The sequence below is a fragment of the Balaenoptera borealis genome (assembly GCF_965194805.1).
Source record: "Balaenoptera borealis genome assembly, chromosome: 11".
NCBI classification, from domain to species: Eukaryota; Metazoa; Chordata; class Mammalia; order Artiodactyla; family Balaenopteridae; genus Balaenoptera; species Balaenoptera borealis.
This window is the reverse complement of record NC_138868.1, coordinates 85,788,856-85,808,002: the sequence shown is the minus strand read 5'-3', so window position 1 is coordinate 85,808,002 and position 19,147 is coordinate 85,788,856. Positions and strand designations below refer to the sequence as shown.

The 19,147-nt window shown below is 53.1% G+C and overlaps 1 long non-coding RNA gene across 1 annotated transcript in view; it reads left to right on the top strand.

Moving 5' to 3' along the window:
• LOC309606203 overlaps positions 1–19,147 on the top strand; it is a 910,895-nt gene that overhangs the window by 603,672 nt on the left and 288,076 nt on the right. The gene's annotated exons all lie outside the window — the stretch shown is intronic.

Sequence of the window (19,147 nt, the reverse complement as noted above, 5' to 3'; positions counted from 1 at the left end):
AAGGAGACCAGCCTTTCTCCGGGTTCTCAGAGGTTAGCTTTTCTGCCTTTGAGCCTTTGAACACAGAGATCCAGTCACCTCCCAATGATACTTTAGAACTGTAGTATTGAAGGTCTCTCTGCCATCAGCCCCCTGCTCAGCTCCCGTCTCCTAGGTGCATTCAGTGAAGTAGCATCCACTCTGCAGCCTCCCGCACCATGTTGTTTAGGAACGGCACATTTCCTCTTCGTTAAGAAATCTTTTCTTGCAGCCTGCCTGGCCCGAGCTCCTATTCCTTTTCCGAAGGCCGAGTTCGGCATAGCCCTGCAATGACCCCTTCCCTCAAGGCCGGACACATCTCTGAAAGACTATACTCCATGGGTCCCCATTCATTACATCTTACCTCCCATGAAACACAAAGGAGTTGTAGCGTGATGGGAGGAAACAACGGCCTCCTTCTCCTTCTCGGAATACCCCGTTGCCCAAGGTTACGGGCCTTGTCCAGAAGCAACAGTTGCCCAGGATTTCTTTGCTTTGAGCTCGTGAGACAGCATATCATGTAGGACCGCCGAGAAGGAGACCTGCCTCTCTCTGGTTTGGAAGAGGTTAGCTTTTCTACTCAGCCTTGGAGCACAAAGACCCAGCCAATTCCCAAGGACAGTTTCGAAGGTTACTGGTGCAGGTCTCTCTGCGCTTAGCCCACTGTTCAGCTACAGTCTGTAAAGTGCATTCAGGGAAGAGCAAGAAAGTCTCCAACGCCCCGCGTCTTGTGGGGAAGGAACAGCACATTCTCTCCTCAGTGAAGACGTCCTTTCTTGCAGACTGCCAGGCTGGGACTCCTCTTCCGTCTCAGACCACCGAGTTTGGCATAGCGTTGAAATGACACCTTCCCTCAACGCCGTAGGCATCTCTTCAAGAACATAAACCCTGTGTGCCCATTCGTTATACCTCACCGCCCTAAGAAACACCGAAGAGCTGTGGCTGGATGGTAGGAAACAGTGGCCGTAGTGTCCTTCGATCAATATCCCGTTCCAAAGGCCCCCCGTGAAAATCTCTTGCTTTCGAGGGCCTAGGGCATACCAAGGGCTGCCAAACACAGCTAAAGGAGGCGAAATAAGAGAAGCAGAACTTGCTCCTGAGAAACTCGTACATACACTGAACCCAAAGCATGCCTCTTCGTGGAGACCGAAGGCCTCCCCAGCTCAGATTCTGGGCCCTGGAACACAGTGCTAACCGCTGCCTTCAAGGAGAGGTAGGCAAGGAATGTTTACAAGTCTCGCCTGCCTCTCAGGGCCTGTTCAGCTTGAGTGGAAAATAGCCACAGCCTGCCCGAACGTCCTGCCGAGCAGCGAGTTGTACTGGAGTGTAGCAAACGCTTCCAAGTTGTCTGAGGGGAAAGAGGCCATTGCTGTGGTGTGAACGGCCTTCTCTGCCACTCTCTTGGAGCACAGTGCTCTCTGGGCAGGCAGGATAGTTCCTAGAGCAGAAGCATTTGAACAGACGTCTGCCCTGGTATACTTCCTACATCCGCACATCGAGTGCATCTTTCCTACTCTCCAGGCACCAACGCGGTGCACAGAACTCCTCCTGATGGCGAGACAGAAGACGCAACATTTCTTCTAGGGGGCTCGTGAGGGGCGAGGCCTCTTGAGGAGTTGGACCCTCGAATGCCGCTGAAACCACTGAGGTTGATTGCCACTTTATGTTAGCGACACATTGAGAACATTTCAGGTTCATGGAACCCCGTGCAGTGCGCCACGAGAGAAGAAAACGCAGATGCTGCCTTGACAGGGTTAGATTGAATTGCCTCTGTCCCCCCTCCGAAAACTAACTTTCCCAGAGCCAGCACAGCTTCACGTCCCGAGCAACGTTTTCTGCTGTGTGCCAGGATACATGAAAGGAAACCTGGGGACGCTGGGAGACTCTGAGCTGTACGCGGCTTGCCAAAGCTTCTAGAGCATTCAGGGGTCAGTGTGGCCCTTCTGGAGAGTGACACAGCATGTTTCCTAATGGAAACCTAGTGTTACATTTCGGGGACTTTCTGCACAACCTTCCTCAGCTGCCTAGCTGGATGTCCTTGCCCAGAAGCGGCAGTTGCCAAGGAGTTCTTTCCCAGGAGCTCGTGAGACAGCATACCATGCAGAACCGCAGAGGAGACCAGCCTTTCTCCGGGTTCTCAGAGGTTCGCTGCCTTTGAGCCTCTGAAGTCAGAGATCCAGTCAGCTCCCAATGATACTTTAGAACTGTAGTATTGAAGGTCTCTCTGCCATCAGCCCCCTGCTCAGCTCCCGTCTCCTAGGTGCATTCAGTGAAGTAGCATCCACTCTGCAGCCTCCCGCACCATGTTGTTTAGGAACGGCACATTTCCTCTTCGTAAAGAAATCTTTTCTTGCAGCCTGCCTGGCCCGAGCTCCTATTCCTTTTCCGAAGGCCGAGTTCAGCATAGCCCTGCAAAGACCCCTTCCCTCAAGGCCGGACACATCTCTGAAAGACTATACTCCATGGGTCCCCATTCATTACATCTTACCTCCCATGAAACACAAAGGAGTTGTAGCGTGATGGGAGGAAACAACAGCCTCCTTCTCCTTCTCGGAATACCCCGTTGCCCAAGGTTACGGGCCTTGTCCAGAAGCAACAGTTGCCCAGGATTTCTTTGCTTTGAGCTCGTGAGACAGCATATCATGTAGGACCGCCGAGAAAGAGACCTACCTCTCTCTGGTTTGGAAGAGGTTAGCTTTTCTACTCAGCCTTGGAGCACAAAGACCCAGCCAATTCCCAATGACAGTTTCGAAGGTTACTGGTGCAGGTCTCTCTGCGCTTAGCCCACTGTTCAGCTACAGTCTGTAAAGTGCATTCAGGGAAGAGCAAGAAAGTCTCCAACGCCCCGCGTCTTGTGGGGAAGGAACAGCACATTCTCTCCTCAGTGAAGACGTCCTTTCTTGCAGACTGCCAGGCTGGGACTCCTCTTCCGTCTCAGACCACCGAGTTTGGCATAGCGTTGAAATGACCCCTTCCCTCAACGCCGTACGCATCTCTTCAAGAACATAAACCCTGTGTGCCCATTCGTTATACCTCACCACCCTAAGAAACACCGAAGAGCAGTGGCTGGATGGTAGGAAACAGTGGCCGTAGTGTCCTTCGATCAATATCCCGTTCCAAAGGCCCCCCGTGGAAATCTCTTGCTTTCGAGGGCCTAGGGCATACCAAGGGCTGCCAAACACAGCTAAAGGAGGCGAAATAAGAGAAGCAGAACTTGCTCCTGAGAAACTCGTACATACACTGAACCCAAAGCATGCCTCTTCGTGAAGACCGAAGGCCTCCCCAGCTCAGATTCTGGGCCCTGGAACACAGTGCTAACCGCTGCCTTCAAGGAGAGGTAGGCAAGGAATGTTTTCAAGTCTCGCCTGCCTCTCAGGGCCTGTTCAGCTTGAGTGGAAAATATCCACAGCCTGCCCGAACGTCCTGCCGAGCAGCGAGTTGTACTGGAGTGTAGCAAACGCTTCCAAGTTGTCTGAGGGGAAAGAGGCCATTGCTGTGGTGTGAACGGCCTTCTCTGCCACTCTCTTGGAGCACAGTGCTCTCTGGGCAGGCAGGATAGTTCCTAGAGCAGAAGCATTTGAACAGACGTCTGCCCTGGTATACTTCCTACATCCGCACATCGAGTGCATCTTTCCTACGCTCCAGGCACCCACACGGTGCACAGAACTCCTCCTGATGGCGAGACAGAAGATGCAACATTTCTTCTAGGGGGCTCGTGAGGGGCGAGGCCTCTTGAGGAGTTGGACCCTCGAATGCCGCTGAAACCACTGAGGTTGATTGCCACTTTATGTTAGCGACACATTGAGAACATTTCAGGTTCATGGAACCCCGTGCAGTGCGCCACGAGAGAAGAAAACGCAGATGCTGCCTTGACAGGGTTAGATTGAATTGCCTCTGTCCCCCCTCCGAAAACTAACTTTCCCAGAGCCAGCACAGCTTCACGTCCCGAGCAACGTTTTCTGCTGTGTGCCAGGATACATGAAAGGAAACCTGGGGACGCTGGGAGACTCTGAGCTGTACGCGGCTTGCCAAAGCTTCTAGACCCTTCAGGGGTCAGTGTGGCCCTTCTGGAGAGTGACACAGCATGTTTCCTAATGGAAACCTAGTGTTACATTTCGGGGACTTTCTGCACAACCTTCCTCAGCCGCCTAGCTGGATGTCCTTGCCCAGAAGCGGCAGTTGCCAAGGAGTTCTTTCCCAGGAGCTCGTGAGACAGCATACCATGCAGAACCGCAGAGAAGGAGACCAGCCTTTCTCCGGGTTCTCAGAGGTTAGCTTTTCTGCCTTTGAGCCTTTGAACACAGAGATCCAGTCACCTCCCAATGATACTTTAGAACTGTAGTATTGAAGGTCTCTCTGCCATCAGCCCCCTGCTCAGCTCCCGTCTCCTAGGTGCATTCAGTGAAGTAGCATCCACTCTGCAGCCTCCCGCACCATGTTGTTTAGGAACGGCACATTTCCTCTTCGTTAAGAAATCTTTTCTTGCAGCCTGCCTGGCCCGAGCTCCTATTCCTTTTCCGAAGGCCGAGTTCGGCATAGCCCTGCAATGACCCCTTCCCTCAAGGCCGGACACATCTCTGAAAGACTATACTCCATGGGTCCCCATTCATTACATCTTACCTCCCATGAAACACAAAGGAGTTGTAGCGTGATGGGAGGAAACAACGGCCTCCTTCTCCTTCTCGGAATACCCCGTTGCCCAAGGTTACGGGCCTTGTCCAGAAGCAACAGTTGCCCAGGATTTCTTTGCTTTGAGCTCGTGAGACAGCATATCATGTAGGACCGCCGAGAAGGAGACCTGCCTCTCTCTGGTTTGGAAGAGGTTAGCTTTTCTACTCAGCCTTGGAGCACAAAGACCCAGCCAATTCCCAAGGACAGTTTCGAAGGTTACTGGTGCAGGTCTCTCTGCGCTTAGCCCACTGTTCAGCTACAGTCTGTAAAGTGCATTCAGGGAAGAGCAAGAAAGTCTCCAACGCCCCGCGTCTTGTGGGGAAGGAACAGCACATTCTCTCCTCAGTGAAGACGTCCTTTCTTGCAGACTGCCAGGCTGGGACTCCTCTTCCGTCTCAGACCACCGAGTTTGGCATAGCATTGAAATGACCCCTTCCCTCAACGCCGTACGCATCTCTTCAAGAACATAAACCCTGTGTGCCCATTCGTTATACCTCACCGCCCTAAGAAACACCGAAGAGCTGTGGCTGGATGGTAGGAAACAGTGGCCGTAGTGTCCTTCGATCAATATCCCGTTCCAAAGGCCCCCCGTGGAAATCTGTTGCTTTCGAGGGCCTAGGGCATACCAAGGGCTGCCAAACACAGCTAAAGGAGGCGAAATAAGAGAAGCAGAACTTGCTCCTGAGAAACTCGTACGTACACGGAACCCAAAGCATGCCTCTTTGTGGAGACCGAGGCCTCCCCAGCTCAGATTCTGGGCCCTGGAACACAGTGCTAACCGCTGCCTTCAAGGAGAGGTAGGCAAGGAATGTTTTCAAGTCTCGCCTGCCTCTCAGGGCCTGTTCAGCTTGAGTGGAAAATAGCCACAGCCTGCCCGAACGTCCTGCCGAGCAGCGAGTTGTACTGGAGTGTAGCAAACGCTTCCAAGTTGTCTGAGGGGAAAGAGGCCATTGCTGTGGTGTGAACGGCCTTCTCTGCCACTCTCTTGGAGCACAGTGCTCTCTGGGCAGGCAGGATAGTTCCTAGAGCAGAAGCATTTGAACAGACGTCTGCCCTGGTATACTTCCTACATCCGCACATCGAGTGCATCTTTCCTACGCTCCAGGCACCAACACGGTGCACAGAACTCCTCCTGATGGCGAGACAGAAGACGCAACATTTCTTCTAGGGGGCTCGTGAGGGGCGAGGCCTCTTGAGGAGTTGGACCCTCGAATGCCGCTGAAACCACTGAGGTTGATTGCCACTTTATGTTAGCGACACATTGAGAACATTTCAGGTTCATGGAACCCCGTGCAGTGCGCCACGAGAGAAGAAAACGCAGATGCTGCCTTGACAGGGTTAGATTGAATTGCCTCTGTCCCCCCTCCGAAAACTAACTTTCCCAGAGCCAGCACAGCTTCACGTCCCGAGCAACGTTTTCTGCTGTGTGCCAGGATACATGAAAGGAAACCTGGGGACGCTGGGAGACTCTGAGCTGTACGCGGCTTGCCAAAGCTTCTAGAGCATTCAGGGGTCAGTGTGGCCCTTCTGGAGAGTGACACAGCATGTTTCCTAATGGAAACCTAGTGTTACATTTCGGGGACTTTCTGCACAACCTTCCTCAGCTGCCTAGCTGGATGTCCTTGCCCAGAAGCGGCAGTTGCCAAGGAGTTCTTTCCCAGGAGCTCGTGAGACAGCATACCATGCAGAACCGCAGAGGAGACCAGCCTTTCTCCGGGTTCTCAGAGGTTCGCTGCCTTTGAGCCTCTGAAGTCAGAGATCCAGTCAGCTCCCAATGATACTTTAGAACTGTAGTATTGAAGGTCTCTCTGCCATCAGCCCCCTGCTCAGCTCCCGTCTCCTAGGTGCATTCAGTGAAGTAGCATCCACTCTGCAGCCTCCCGCATCATGTTGTTTAGGAACGGCACATTTCCTCTTCGTAAAGAAATCTTTTCTTGCAGCCTGCCTGGCCCGAGCTCCTATTCCTTTTCCGAAGGCCGAGTTCAGCATAGCCCTGCAAAGACCCCTTCCCTCAAGGCCGGACACATCTCTGAAAGACTATACTCCATGGGTCCCCATTCATTACATCTTACCTCCCATGAAACACAAAGGAGTTGTAGCGTGATGGGAGGAAACAACAGCCTCCTTCTCCTTCTCGGAATACCCCGTTGCCCAAGGTTACGGGCCTTGTCCAGAAGCAACAGTTGCCCAGGATTTCTTTGCTTTGAGCTCGTGAGACAGCATATCATGTAGGACCGCCGAGAAAGAGACCTACCTCTCTCTGGTTTGGAAGAGGTTAGCTTTTCTACTCAGCCTTGGAGCACAAAGACCCAGCCAATTCCCAATGACAGTTTCGAAGGTTACTGGTGCAGGTCTCTCTGCGCTTAGCCCACTGTTCAGCTACAGTCTGTAAAGTGCATTCAGGGAAGAGCAAGAAAGTCTCCAACGCCCCGCGTCTTGTGGGGAAGGAACAGCACATTCTCTCCTCAGTGAAGACGTCCTTTCTTGCAGACTGCCAGGCTGGGACTCCTCTTCCGTCTCAGACCACCGAGTTTGGCATAGCGTTGAAATGACCCCTTCCCTCAACGCCGTACGCATCTCTTCAAGAACATAAACCCTGTGTGCCCATTCGTTATACCTCACCACCCTAAGAAACACCGAAGAGCAGTGGCTGGATGGTAGGAAACAGTGGCCGTAGTGTCCTTCGATCAATATCCCGTTCCAAAGGCCCCCCGTGGAAATCTCTTGCTTTCGAGGGCCTAGGGCATACCAAGGGCTGCCAAACACAGCTAAAGGAGGCGAAATAAGAGAAGCAGAACTTGCTCCTGAGAAACTCGTACATACACTGAACCCAAAGCATGCCTCTTCGTGGAGACCGAAGGCCTCCCCAGCTCAGATTCTGGGCCCTGGAACACAGTGCTAACCGCTGCCTTCAAGGAGAGGTAGGCAAGGAATGTTTTCAAGTCTCGCCTGCCTCTCAGGGCCTGTTCAGCTTGAGTGGAAAATATCCACAGCCTGCCCGAACGTCCTGCCGAGCAGCGAGTTGTACTGGAGTGTAGCAAACGCTTCCAAGTTGTCTGAGGGGAAAGAGGCCATTGCTGTGGTGTGAACGGCCTTCTCTGTCACTCTCTTGGAGCACAGTGCTCTCTGGGCAGGCAGGATAGTTCCTAGAGCAGAAGCATTTGAACAGACGTCTGCCCTGGTATACTTCCTACATCCGCACATCGAGTGCATCTTTCCTACGCTCCAGGCACCCACACGGTGCACAGAACTCCTCCTGATGGCGAGACAGAAGATGCAACATTTCTTCTAGGGGGCTCGTGAGGGGCGAGGCCTCTTGAGGAGTTGGACCCTCGAATGCCGCTGAAACCACTGAGGTTGATTGCCACTTTATGTTAGCGACACATTGAGAACATTTCAGGTTCATGGAACCCCGTGCAGTGCGCCACGAGAGAAGAAAACGCAGATGCTGCCTTGACAGGGTTAGATTGAATTGCCTCTGTCCCCCCTCCGAAAACTAACTTTCCCAGAGCCAGCACAGCTTCACGTCCCGAGCAACGTTTTCTGCTGTGTGCCAGGATACATGAAAGGAAACCTGGGGACGCTGGGAGACTCTGAGCTGTACGCGGCTTGCCAAAGCTTCTAGACCCTTCAGGGGTCAGTGTGGCCCTTCTGGAGAGTGACACAGCATGTTTCCTAATGGAAACCTAGTGTTACATTTCGGGGACTTTCTGCACAACCTTCCTCAGCCGCCTAGCTGGATGTCCTTGCCCAGAAGCGGCAGTTGCCAAGGAGTTCTTTCCCAGGAGCTCGTGAGACAGCATACCATGCAGAACCGCAGAGAAGGAGACCAGCCTTTCTCCGGGTTCTCAGAGGTTAGCTTTTCTGCCTTTGAGCCTTTGAACACAGAGATCCAGTCACCTCCCAATGATACTTTAGAACTGTAGTATTGAAGGTCTCTCTGCCATCAGCCCCCTGCTCAGCTCCCGTCTCCTAGGTGCATTCAGTGAAGTAGCATCCACTCTGCAGCCTCCCGCACCATGTTGTTTAGGAACGGCACATTTCCTCTTCGTTAAGAAATCTTTTCTTGCAGCCTGCCTGGCCCGAGCTCCTATTCCTTTTCCGAAGGCCGAGTTCGGCATAGCCCTGCAATGACCCCTTCCCTCAAGGCCGGACACATCTCTGAAAGACTATACTCCATGGGTCCCCATTCATTACATCTTACCTCCCATGAAACACAAAGGAGTTGTAGCGTGATGGGAGGAAACAACGGCCTCCTTCTCCTTCTCGGAATACCCCGTTGCCCAAGGTTACGGGCCTTGTCCAGAAGCAACAGTTGCCCAGGATTTCTTTGCTTTGAGCTCGTGAGACAGCATATCATGTAGGACCGCCGAGAAGGAGACCTGCCTCTCTCTGGTTTGGAAGAGGTTAGCTTTTCTACTCAGCCTTGGAGCACAAAGACCCAGCCAATTCCCAAGGACAGTTTCGAAGGTTACTGGTGCAGGTCTCTCTGCGCTTAGCCCACTGTTCAGCTACAGTCTGTAAAGTGCATTCAGGGAAGAGCAAGAAAGTCTCCAACGCCCCGCGTCTTGTGGGGAAGGAACAGCACATTCTCTCCTCAGTGAAGACGTCCTTTCTTGCAGACTGCCAGGCTGGGACTCCTCTTCCGTCTCAGACCACCGAGTTTGGCATAGCATTGAAATGACCCCTTCCCTCAACGCCGTACGCATCTCTTCAAGAACATAAACCCTGTGTGCCCATTCGTTATACCTCACCGCCCTAAGAAACACCGAAGAGCTGTGGCTGGATGGTAGGAAACAGTGGCCGTAGTGTCCTTCGATCAATATCCCGTTCCAAAGGCCCCCCGTGGAAATCTGTTGCTTTCGAGGGCCTAGGGCATACCAAGGGCTGCCAAACACAGCTAAAGGAGGCGAAATAAGAGAAGCAGAACTTGCTCCTGAGAAACTCGTACGTACACGGAACCCAAAGCATGCCTCTTTGTGGAGACCGAGGCCTCCCCAGCTCAGATTCTGGGCCCTGGAACACAGTGCTAACCGCTGCCTTCAAGGAGAGGTAGGCAAGGAATGTTTTCAAGTCTCGCCTGCCTCTCAGGGCCTGTTCAGCTTGAGTGGAAAATAGCCACAGCCTGCCCGAACGTCCTGCCGAGCAGCGAGTTGTACTGGAGTGTAGCAAACGCTTCCAAGTTGTCTGAGGGGAAAGAGGCCATTGCTGTGGTGTGAACGGCCTTCTCTGCCACTCTCTTGGAGCACAGTGCTCTCTGGGCAGGCAGGATAGTTCCTAGAGCAGAAGCATTTGAACAGACGTCTGCCCTGGTATACTTCCTACATCCGCACATCGAGTGCATCTTTCCTACGCTCCAGGCACCAACACGGTGCACAGAACTCCTCCTGATGGCGAGACAGAAGACGCAACATTTCTTCTAGGGGGCTCGTGAGGGGCGAGGCCTCTTGAGGAGTTGGACCCTCGAATGCCGCTGAAACCACTGAGGTTGATTGCCACTTTATGTTAGCGACACATTGAGAACATTTCAGGTTCATGGAACCCCGTGCAGTGCGCCACGAGAGAAGAAAACGCAGATGCTGCCTTGACAGGGTTAGATTGAATTGCCTCTGTCCCCCCTCCGAAAACTAACTTTCCCAGAGCCAGCACAGCTTCACGTCCCGAGCAACGTTTTCTGCTGTGTGCCAGGATACATGAAAGGAAACCTGGGGACGCTGGGAGACTCTGAGCTGTACGCGGCTTGCCGAAGCTTCTAGAGCATTCAGGGGTCAGTGTGGCCCTTCTGGAGAGTGACACAGCATGTTTCCTAATGGAAACCTAGAGTTACATTTCGGGGACTTTCTGCACAACCTTCCTCAGCCGCCTAGCTGGATGTCCTTGCCCAGAAGCGGCAGTTGCCAAGGAGTTCTTTCCCAGGAGCTCGTGAGACAGCATATCATGCAGAACCGCAGAGAAGGAGACCAGCCTTTCTCCGGGTTCTCAGAGGTTCGCTTTTCTGCCTTTGAGCCTCTGAACTCAGAGATCCAGTCAGCTCCCAATGATACTTTAGAACTGTAGTATTGAAGGTCTCTCTGCCATCAGCCCCCTGCTCAGCTCCCGTCTCCTAGGTGCATTCAGTGAAGTAGCATCCACTCTGCAGCCTCCCGCACCATGTTGTTTAGGAACGGCACATTTCCTCTTCGTAAAGAAATCTTTTCTTGCAGCCTGCCTGGCCCGAGCTCCTATTCCTTTTCCGAAGGCCGAGTTCGGCATAGCCCTGCAATGACCCCTTCCCTCAAGGCCGGACACATCTCTGAAAGACTATACTCCATGGGTCCCCATTCATTACATCTTACCTCCCATGAAACACAAAGGAGTTGTAGCGTGATGGGAGGAAACAACGGCCTCCTTCTCCTTCTCGGAATACCCCGTTGCCCAAGGTTACGGGCCTTGTCCAGAAGCAACAGTTGCCCAGGATTTCTTTGCTTTGAGCTCGTGAGACAGCATATCATGTAGGACCGCCGAGAAGGAGACCTGCCTCTCTCTGGTTTGGAAGAGGTTAGCTTTTCTACTCAGCCTTGGAGCACAAAGACCCAGCCAATTCCCAAGGACAGTTTCGAAGGTTACTGGTGCAGGTCTCTCTGCGCTTAGCCCACCGTTCAGCTACAGTCTGTAAAGTGCATTCAGGGAAGAGCAAGAAAGTCTCCAACGCCCCGCGTCTTGTGGGGAAGGAACAGCACATTCTCTCCTCAGTGAAGACGTCCTTTCTTGCAGACTGCCAGGCTGGGACTCCTCTTCCGTCTCAGACCACCGAGTTTGGCATAGCGTTGAAATGACACCTTCCCTCAACGCCGTAGGCATCTCTTCAAGAACATAAACCCTGTGTGCCCATTCGTTATACCTCACCGCCCTAAGAAACACCGAAGAGCTGTGGCTGGATGGTAGGAAACAGTGGCCGTAGTGTCCTTCGATCAATATCCCGTTCCAAAGGCCCCCCGTGAAAATCTCTTGCTTTCGAGGGCCTAGGGCATACCAAGGGCTGCCAAACACAGCTAAAGGAGGCGAAATAAGAGAAGCAGAACTTGCTCCTGAGAAACTCGTACGTACACGGAACCCAAAGCATGCCTCTTTGTGGAGACCGAGGCCTCCCCAGCTCAGATTCTGGGCCCTGGAACACAGTGCTAACCGCTGCCTTCAAGGAGAGGTAGGCAAGGAATGTTTTCAAGTCTCGCCTGCCTCTCAGGGCCTGTTCAGCTTGAGTGGAAAATAGCCACAGCCTGCCCGAACGTCCTGCCGAGCAGCGAGTTGTACTGGAGTGTAGCAAACGCTTCCAAGTTGTCTGAGGGGAAAGAGGCCATTGCTGTGGTGTGAACGGCCTTCTCTGCCACTCTCTTGGAGCACAGTGCTCTCTGGGCAGGCAGGATAGTTCCTAGAGCAGAAGCATTTGAACAGACGTCTGCCCTGGTATACTTCCTACATCCGCACATCGAGTGCATCTTTCCTACGCTCCAGGCACCAACACGGTGCACAGAACTCCTCCTGATGGCGAGACAGAAGACGCAACATTTCTTCTAGGGGGCTCGTGAGGGGCGAGGCCTCTTGAGGAGTTGGACCCTCGAATGCCGCTGAAACCACTGAGGTTGATTGCCACTTTATGTTAGCGACACATTGAGAACATTTCAGGTTCATGGAACCCCGTGCAGTGCGCCACGAGAGAAGAAAACGCAGATGCTGCCTTGACAGGGTTAGATTGAATTGCCTCTGTCCCCCCTCCGAAAACTAACTTTCCCAGAGCCAGCACAGCTTCACGTCCCGAGCAACGTTTTCTGCTGTGTGCCAGGATACATGAAAGGAAACCTGGGGACGCTGGGAGACTCTGAGCTGTACGCGGCTTGCCGAAGCTTCTAGAGCATTCAGGGGTCAGTGTGGCCCTTCTGGAGAGTGACACAGCATGTTTCCTAATGGAAACCTAGAGTTACATTTCGGGGACTTTCTGCACAACCTTCCTCAGCCGCCTAGCTGGATGTCCTTGCCCAGAAGCGGCAGTTGCCAAGGAGTTCTTTCCCAGGAGCTCGTGAGACAGCATATCATGCAGAACCGCAGAGAAGGAGACCAGCCTTTCTCCGGGTTCTCAGAGGTTCGCTTTTCTGCCTTTGAGCCTCTGAAGTCAGAGATCCAGTCAGCTCCCAATGATACTTTAGAACTGTAGTATTGAAGGTCTCTCTGCCATCAGCCCCCTGCTCAGCTCCCGTCTCCTAGGTGCATTCAGTGAAGTAGCATCCACTCTGCAGCCTCCCGCACCATGTTGTTTAGGAACGGCACATTTCCTCTTCGTAAAGAAATCTTTTCTTGCAGCCTGCCTGGCCCGAGCTCCTATTCCTTTTCCGAAGGCCGAGTTCGGCATAGCCCTGCAATGACCCCTTCCCTCAAGGCCGGACACATCTCTGAAAGACTATACTCCATGGGTCCCCATTCATTACATCTTACCTCCCATGAAACACAAAGGAGTTGTAGCGTGATGGGAGGAAACAACGGCCTCCTTCTCCTTCTCGGAATACCCCGTTGCCCAAGGTTACGGGCCTTGTCCAGAAGCAACAGTTGCCCAGGATTTCTTTGCTTTGAGCTCGTGAGACAGCATATCATGTAGGACCGCCGAGAAGGAGACCTGCCTCTCTCTGGTTTGGAAGAGGTTAGCTTTTCTACTCAGCCTTGGAGCACAAAGACCCAGCCAATTCCCAAGGACAGTTTCGAAGGTTACTGGTGCAGGTCTCTCTGCGCTTAGCCCACTGTTCAGCTACAGTCTGTAAAGTGCATTCAGGGAAGAGCAAGAAAGTCTCCAACGCCCCGCGTCTTGTGGGGAAGGAACAGCACATTCTCTCCTCAGTGAAGACGTCCTTTCTTGCAGACTGCCAGGCTGGGACTCCTCTTCCGTCTCAGACCACCGAGTTTGGCATAGCATTGAAATGACCCCTTCCCTCAACGCCGTACGCATCTCTTCAAGAACATAAACCCTGTGTGCCCATTCGTTATACCTCACCGCCCTAAGAAACACCGAAGAGCTGTGGCTGGATGGTAGGAAACAGTGGCCGTAGTGTCCTTCGATCAATATCCCGTTCCAAAGGCCCCCCCGTGAAAATCTCTTGCTTTCGAGGGCCTAGGGCATTCCAAGGGCTGCCAAACACAGCTAAAGGAGGCGAAATAAGAGAAGCAGAACTTGCTCCTGAGAAACTCGTACATACACTGAACCCAAAGCATGCCTCTTCGTGGAGACCGAAGGCCTCCCCAGCTCAGATTCTGGGCCCTGGAACACAGTGCTAACCGCTGCCTTCAAGGAGAGGTAGGCAAGGAATGTTTTCAAGTCTCGCCTGCCTCTCAGGGCCTGTTCAGCTTGAGTGGAAAATATCCACAGCCTGCCCGAACGTCCTGCCGAGCAGCGAGTTGTACTGGAGTGTAGCAAACGCTTCCAAGTTGTCTGAGGGGAAAGAGGCCATTGCTGTGGTGTGAACGGCCTTCTCTGCCACTCTTTCGGAGCACAGTGCTCTCTGGGCAGGCAGGATAGTTCCTAGAGCAGAAGCATTTGAACAGACGTCTGCCCTGGTATACTTCCTACATCCGCACATCGAGTGCATCTTTCCTACGCTCCAGGCACCAACACGGTGCACAGAACTCCTCCTGATGGCGAGACAGAAGACGCAACATTTCTTCTAGGGGGCTCGTGAGGGGCGAGGCCTCTTGAGGAGTTGGACCCTCGAATGCCGCTGAAACCACTGAGGTTGATTGCCACGTTATGTTAGCGACACACTGAGAGTATTTCAGGTTCATGGAACCCCGTGCAGTGCGCCACGAGAGAAGAAAACGCAGATGCTGCCTTGACAGGGTTAGATTGAATTGCCTCTGTCCCCCCTCCGAAAACTAACTTTCCCAGAGCCAGCACAGCTTCACGTCCCGAGCAACGTTTTCTGCTGTGTGCCAGGATACATGAAAGGAAACCTGGGGACGCTGGGAGACTCTGAGCTGTACGCGGCTTGCCAAAGCTTCTAGACCCTTCAGGGGTCAGTGTGGCCCTTCTGGAGAGTGACACAGCATGTTTCCTAATGGAAACCTAGTGTTACATTTCGGGGACTTTCTGCACAACCTTCCTCAGCCGCCTAGCTGGATGTCCTTGCCCAGAAGCGGCAGTTGCCAAGGAGTTCTTTCCCAGGAGCTCGTGAGACAGCATATCATGCAGAACCGCAGAGAAGGAGACCAGCCTTTCTCCGGGTTCTCAGAGGTTCGCTTTTCTGCCTTTGAGCCTCTGAACTCAGAGATCCAGTCAGCTCCCAATGATACTTTAGAACTGTAGTATTGAAGGTCTCTCTGCCATCAGCCCCCTGCTCAGCTCCCGTCTCCTAGGTGCATTCAGTGAAGTAGCATCCACTCTGCAGCCTCCCGCACCATGTTGTTTAGGAACGGCACATTTCCTCTTCGTAAAGAAATCTTTTCTTGCAGCCTGCCTGGCCCGAGCTCCTATTCCTTTTCCGAAGGCCGAGTTCGGCATAGCCCTGCAATGACCCCTTCCCTCAAGGCCGGACACATCTCTGAAAGACTATACTCCATGGGTCCCCATTCATTACATCTTACCTCCCATGAAACACAAAGGAGTTGTAGCGTGATGGGAGGAAACAACGGCCTCCTTCTCCTTCTCGGAATACCCCGTTGCCCAAGGTTACGGGCCTTGTCCAGAAGCAACAGTTGCCCAGGATTTCTTTGCTTTGAGCTCGTGAGACAGCATATCATGTAGGACCGCCGAGAAGGAGACCTGCCTCTCTCTGGTTTGGAAGAGGTTAGCTTTTCTACTCAGCCTTGGAGCACAAAGACCCAGCCAATTCCCAAGGACAGTTTCGAAGGTTACTGGTGCAGGTCTCTCTGCGCTTAGCCCACTGTTCAGCTACAGTCTGTAAAGTGCATTCAGGGAAGAGCAAGAAAGTCTCCAACGCCCCGCGTCTTGTGGGGAAGGAACAGCACATTCTCTCCTCAGTGAAGACGTCCTTTCTTGCAGACTGCCAGGCTGGGACTCCTCTTCCGTCTCAGACCACCGAGTTTGGCATAGCGTTGAAATGACACCTTCCCTCAACGCCGTAGGCATCTCATCAAGAACATAAACCCTGTGTGCCCATTCGTTATACCTCACCGCCCTAAGAAACACCGAAGAGCTGTGGCTGGATGGTAGGAAACAGTGGCCGTAGTGTCCTTCGATCAATATCCCGTTCCAAAGGCCCCCCGTGAAAATCTCTTGCTTTCGAGGGCCTAGGGCATACCAAGGGCTGCCAAACACAGCTAAAGGAGGCGAAATAAGAGAAGCAGAACTTGCTCCTGAGAAACTCGTACATACACTGAACCCAAAGCATGCCTCTTTGTGGAGACCGAAGGCCTCCCCAGCTCAGATTCTGGGCCCTGGAACACAATGCTAACCGCTGCCTTCAAGGAGAGGTAGGCAAGGAATGTTTTCAAGTCTCGCCTGCCTCTCAGGGCCTGTTCAGCTTGAGTGGAAAATAGCCACAGCCTGCCCGAACGTCCTGCCGAGCAGCGAGTTGTACTGGAGTGTAGCAAACGCTTCCAAGTTGTCTGAGGGGAAAGAGGCCATTGCTGTGGTGTGAACGGCCTTCTCTGCCACTCTTTCGGAGCACAGTGCTCTCTGGGCAGGCAGGATAGTTCCTAGAGCAGAAGCATTTGAACAGACGTCTGCCCTGGTATACTTCCTACATCCGCACATCGAGTGCATCTTTCCTACGCTCCAGGCACCAACACGGTGCACAGAACTCCTCCTGATGGCGAGACAGAAGACGCAACATTTCTTCTAGGGGGCTCGTGAGGGGCGAGGCCTCTTGAGGAGTTGGACCCTCGAATGCCGCTGAAACCACTGAGGTTGATTGCCACGTTATGTTAGCGACACACTGAGAGCATTTCAGGTTCATGGAACCCCGTGCAGTGCGCCACGAGAGAAGAAAACGCAGATGCTGCCTTGACAGGGTTAGATTGAATTGCCTCTGTCCCCCCTCCGAAAACTAACTTTCCCAGAGCCAGCACAGCTTCACGTCCCGAGCAACGTTTTCTGCTGTGTGCCAGGATACATGAAAGGAAACCTGGGGACGCTGGGAGACTCTGAGCTGTACGCGGCTTGCCAAAGCTTCTAGACCCTTCAGGGGTCAGTGTGGCCCTTCTGGAGAGTGACACAGCATGTTTCCTAATGGAAACCTAGTGTTACATTTCGGGGACTTTCTGCACAACCTTCCTCAGCCGCCTAGCTGGATGTCCTTGCCCAGAAGCGGCAGTTGCCAAGGAGTTCTTTCCCAGGAGCTCGTGAGACAGCATACCATGCAGAACCGCAGAGAAGGAGACCAGCCTTTCTCCGGGTTTTCAGAGGTTCGCTTTTCTGCCTTTGAGCCTTTGAACACAGAGATCCAGTCAGCTCCCAATGATACTTTAGAACTGTAGTATTGACGGTCTCTCTGCCATCAGCCCCCTGCTCAGCTCCCGTCTCCTAGGTGCATTCAGTGAAGTAGCATCCACTCTGCAGCCTCCCGCACCATGTTGTTTAGGAACGGCACATTTCCTCTTCGTAAAGAAATCTTTTCTTGCAGCCTGCCTGGCCCGAGCTCCTATTCCTTTTCCGAAGGCCGAGTTCGGCATAGCCCTGCAATGACCCCTTCCCTCAAGGCCGGACACATCTCTGAAAGACTATACTCCATGGGTCCCCATTCATTACATCTTACCTCCCATGAAACACAAAGGAGTTGTAGCGTGATGGGAGGAAACAACGGCCTCCTTCTCCTTCTCGGAATACCCCGTTGCCCAAGGTTACGGGCCTTGTCCAGAAGCAACAGTTGCCCAGGATTTCTTTGCTTTGAGCTCGTGAGACAGCATATCATGTAGGACCGCCGAGAAGGAGACCTGCCTCTCTCTGGTTTGGAAGAGGTTAGCTTTTCTACTCAGCCTTGGAGCACAAAGACCCAGCCAATTCCCAAGGACAGTTTCGAAGGTTACTGGTGCAGGTCTCTCTGCGCTTAGCCCACTGTTCAGCTACAGTCTGTAAAGTGCATTCAGGGAAGAGCAAGAAAGTCTCCAACGCCCCGCGTCTTGTGGGGAAGGAACAGCACATTCTCTCCTCAGTGAAGACGTCCTTTCTTGCAGACTGCCAGGCTGGGACTCCTCTTCCGTCTCAGACCACCGAGTTTGGCACAGCATTGAAATGACCCCTTCCCTCAACGCCGTACGCATCTCTTCAAAACATAAACCCTGTGTGCCCATTCGTTATACCTCACCACCCTAAGAAACACCGAAGAGCTGTGGCTGGATGGTAGGAAACAGTGGCCGTAGTGTCCTTCGATCAATATCCCGTTCCAAAGGCCCCCCGTGGAAATCTGTTGCTTTCGAGGGCCTAGGGCATACCAAGGGCTGCCAAACACAGCTAAAGGAGGCGAAATAAGAGAAGCAGAACTTGCTCCTGAGAAACTCGTACATACACGGAACACAAAGCATGCCTCTTCGTGGAGACCGAGGCCTCCCCAGCTCAGATTCTGGGCCCTGGAACACAGTGCTAACCGCTGCCTTCAAGGAGAGGTAGGCAAGGAATGTTTTCAAGTCTCGCCTGCCTCTCAGGGCCTGTTCAGCTTGAGTGGAAAATAGCCACAGCCTGCCCGAACGTCCTGCCGAGCAGCGAGTTGTACTGGAGTGTAGCAAACGCTTCCAAGTTGTCTGAGGGGAAAGAGGCCATTGCTGTGGTGTGAACGGCCTTCTCTGCCACTCTCTTGGAGCACAGTGCTCTCTGGGCAGGCAGGATAGTTCCTAGAGCAGAAGCATTTGAACAGACGTCTGCCCTGGTATACTTCCTACATCCGCACATCGAGTGCATCTTTCCTACGCTCCAGGCACCAACACGGTGCACAGAACTCCTCCTGATGGCGAGACAGAAGACGCAACATTTCTTCTAGGGGGCTCGTGAGGGGCGAGGCCTCTTGAGGAGTTGGACCCTCGAATGCCGCTGAAACCACTGAGGTTGATTGCCACTTTATGTTAGCGACACATTGAGAACATTTCAGGTTCATGGAACCCCGTGCAGTGCGCCACGAGAGAAGAAAACGCAGATGCTGCCTTGACAGGGTTAGATTGAATTGCCTCTGTCCCCCCTCCGAAAACTAACTTTCCCAGAGCCAGCACAGCTTCACGTCCCGAGCAACGTTTTCTGCTGTGTGCCAGGATACATGAAAGGAAACCTGGGGACGCTGGGAGACTCTGAGCTGTACGCGGCTTGCCGAAGCTTCTAGAGCATTCAGGGGTCAGTGTGGCCCTTCTGGAGAGTGACACAGCATGTTTCCTAATGGAAACCTAGAGTTACATTTCGGGGACTTTCTGCACAACCTTCCTCAGCCGCCTAGCTGGATGTCCTTGCCCAGAAGCGGCAGTTGCCAAGGAGTTCTTTCCCAGGAGCTCGTGAGACAGC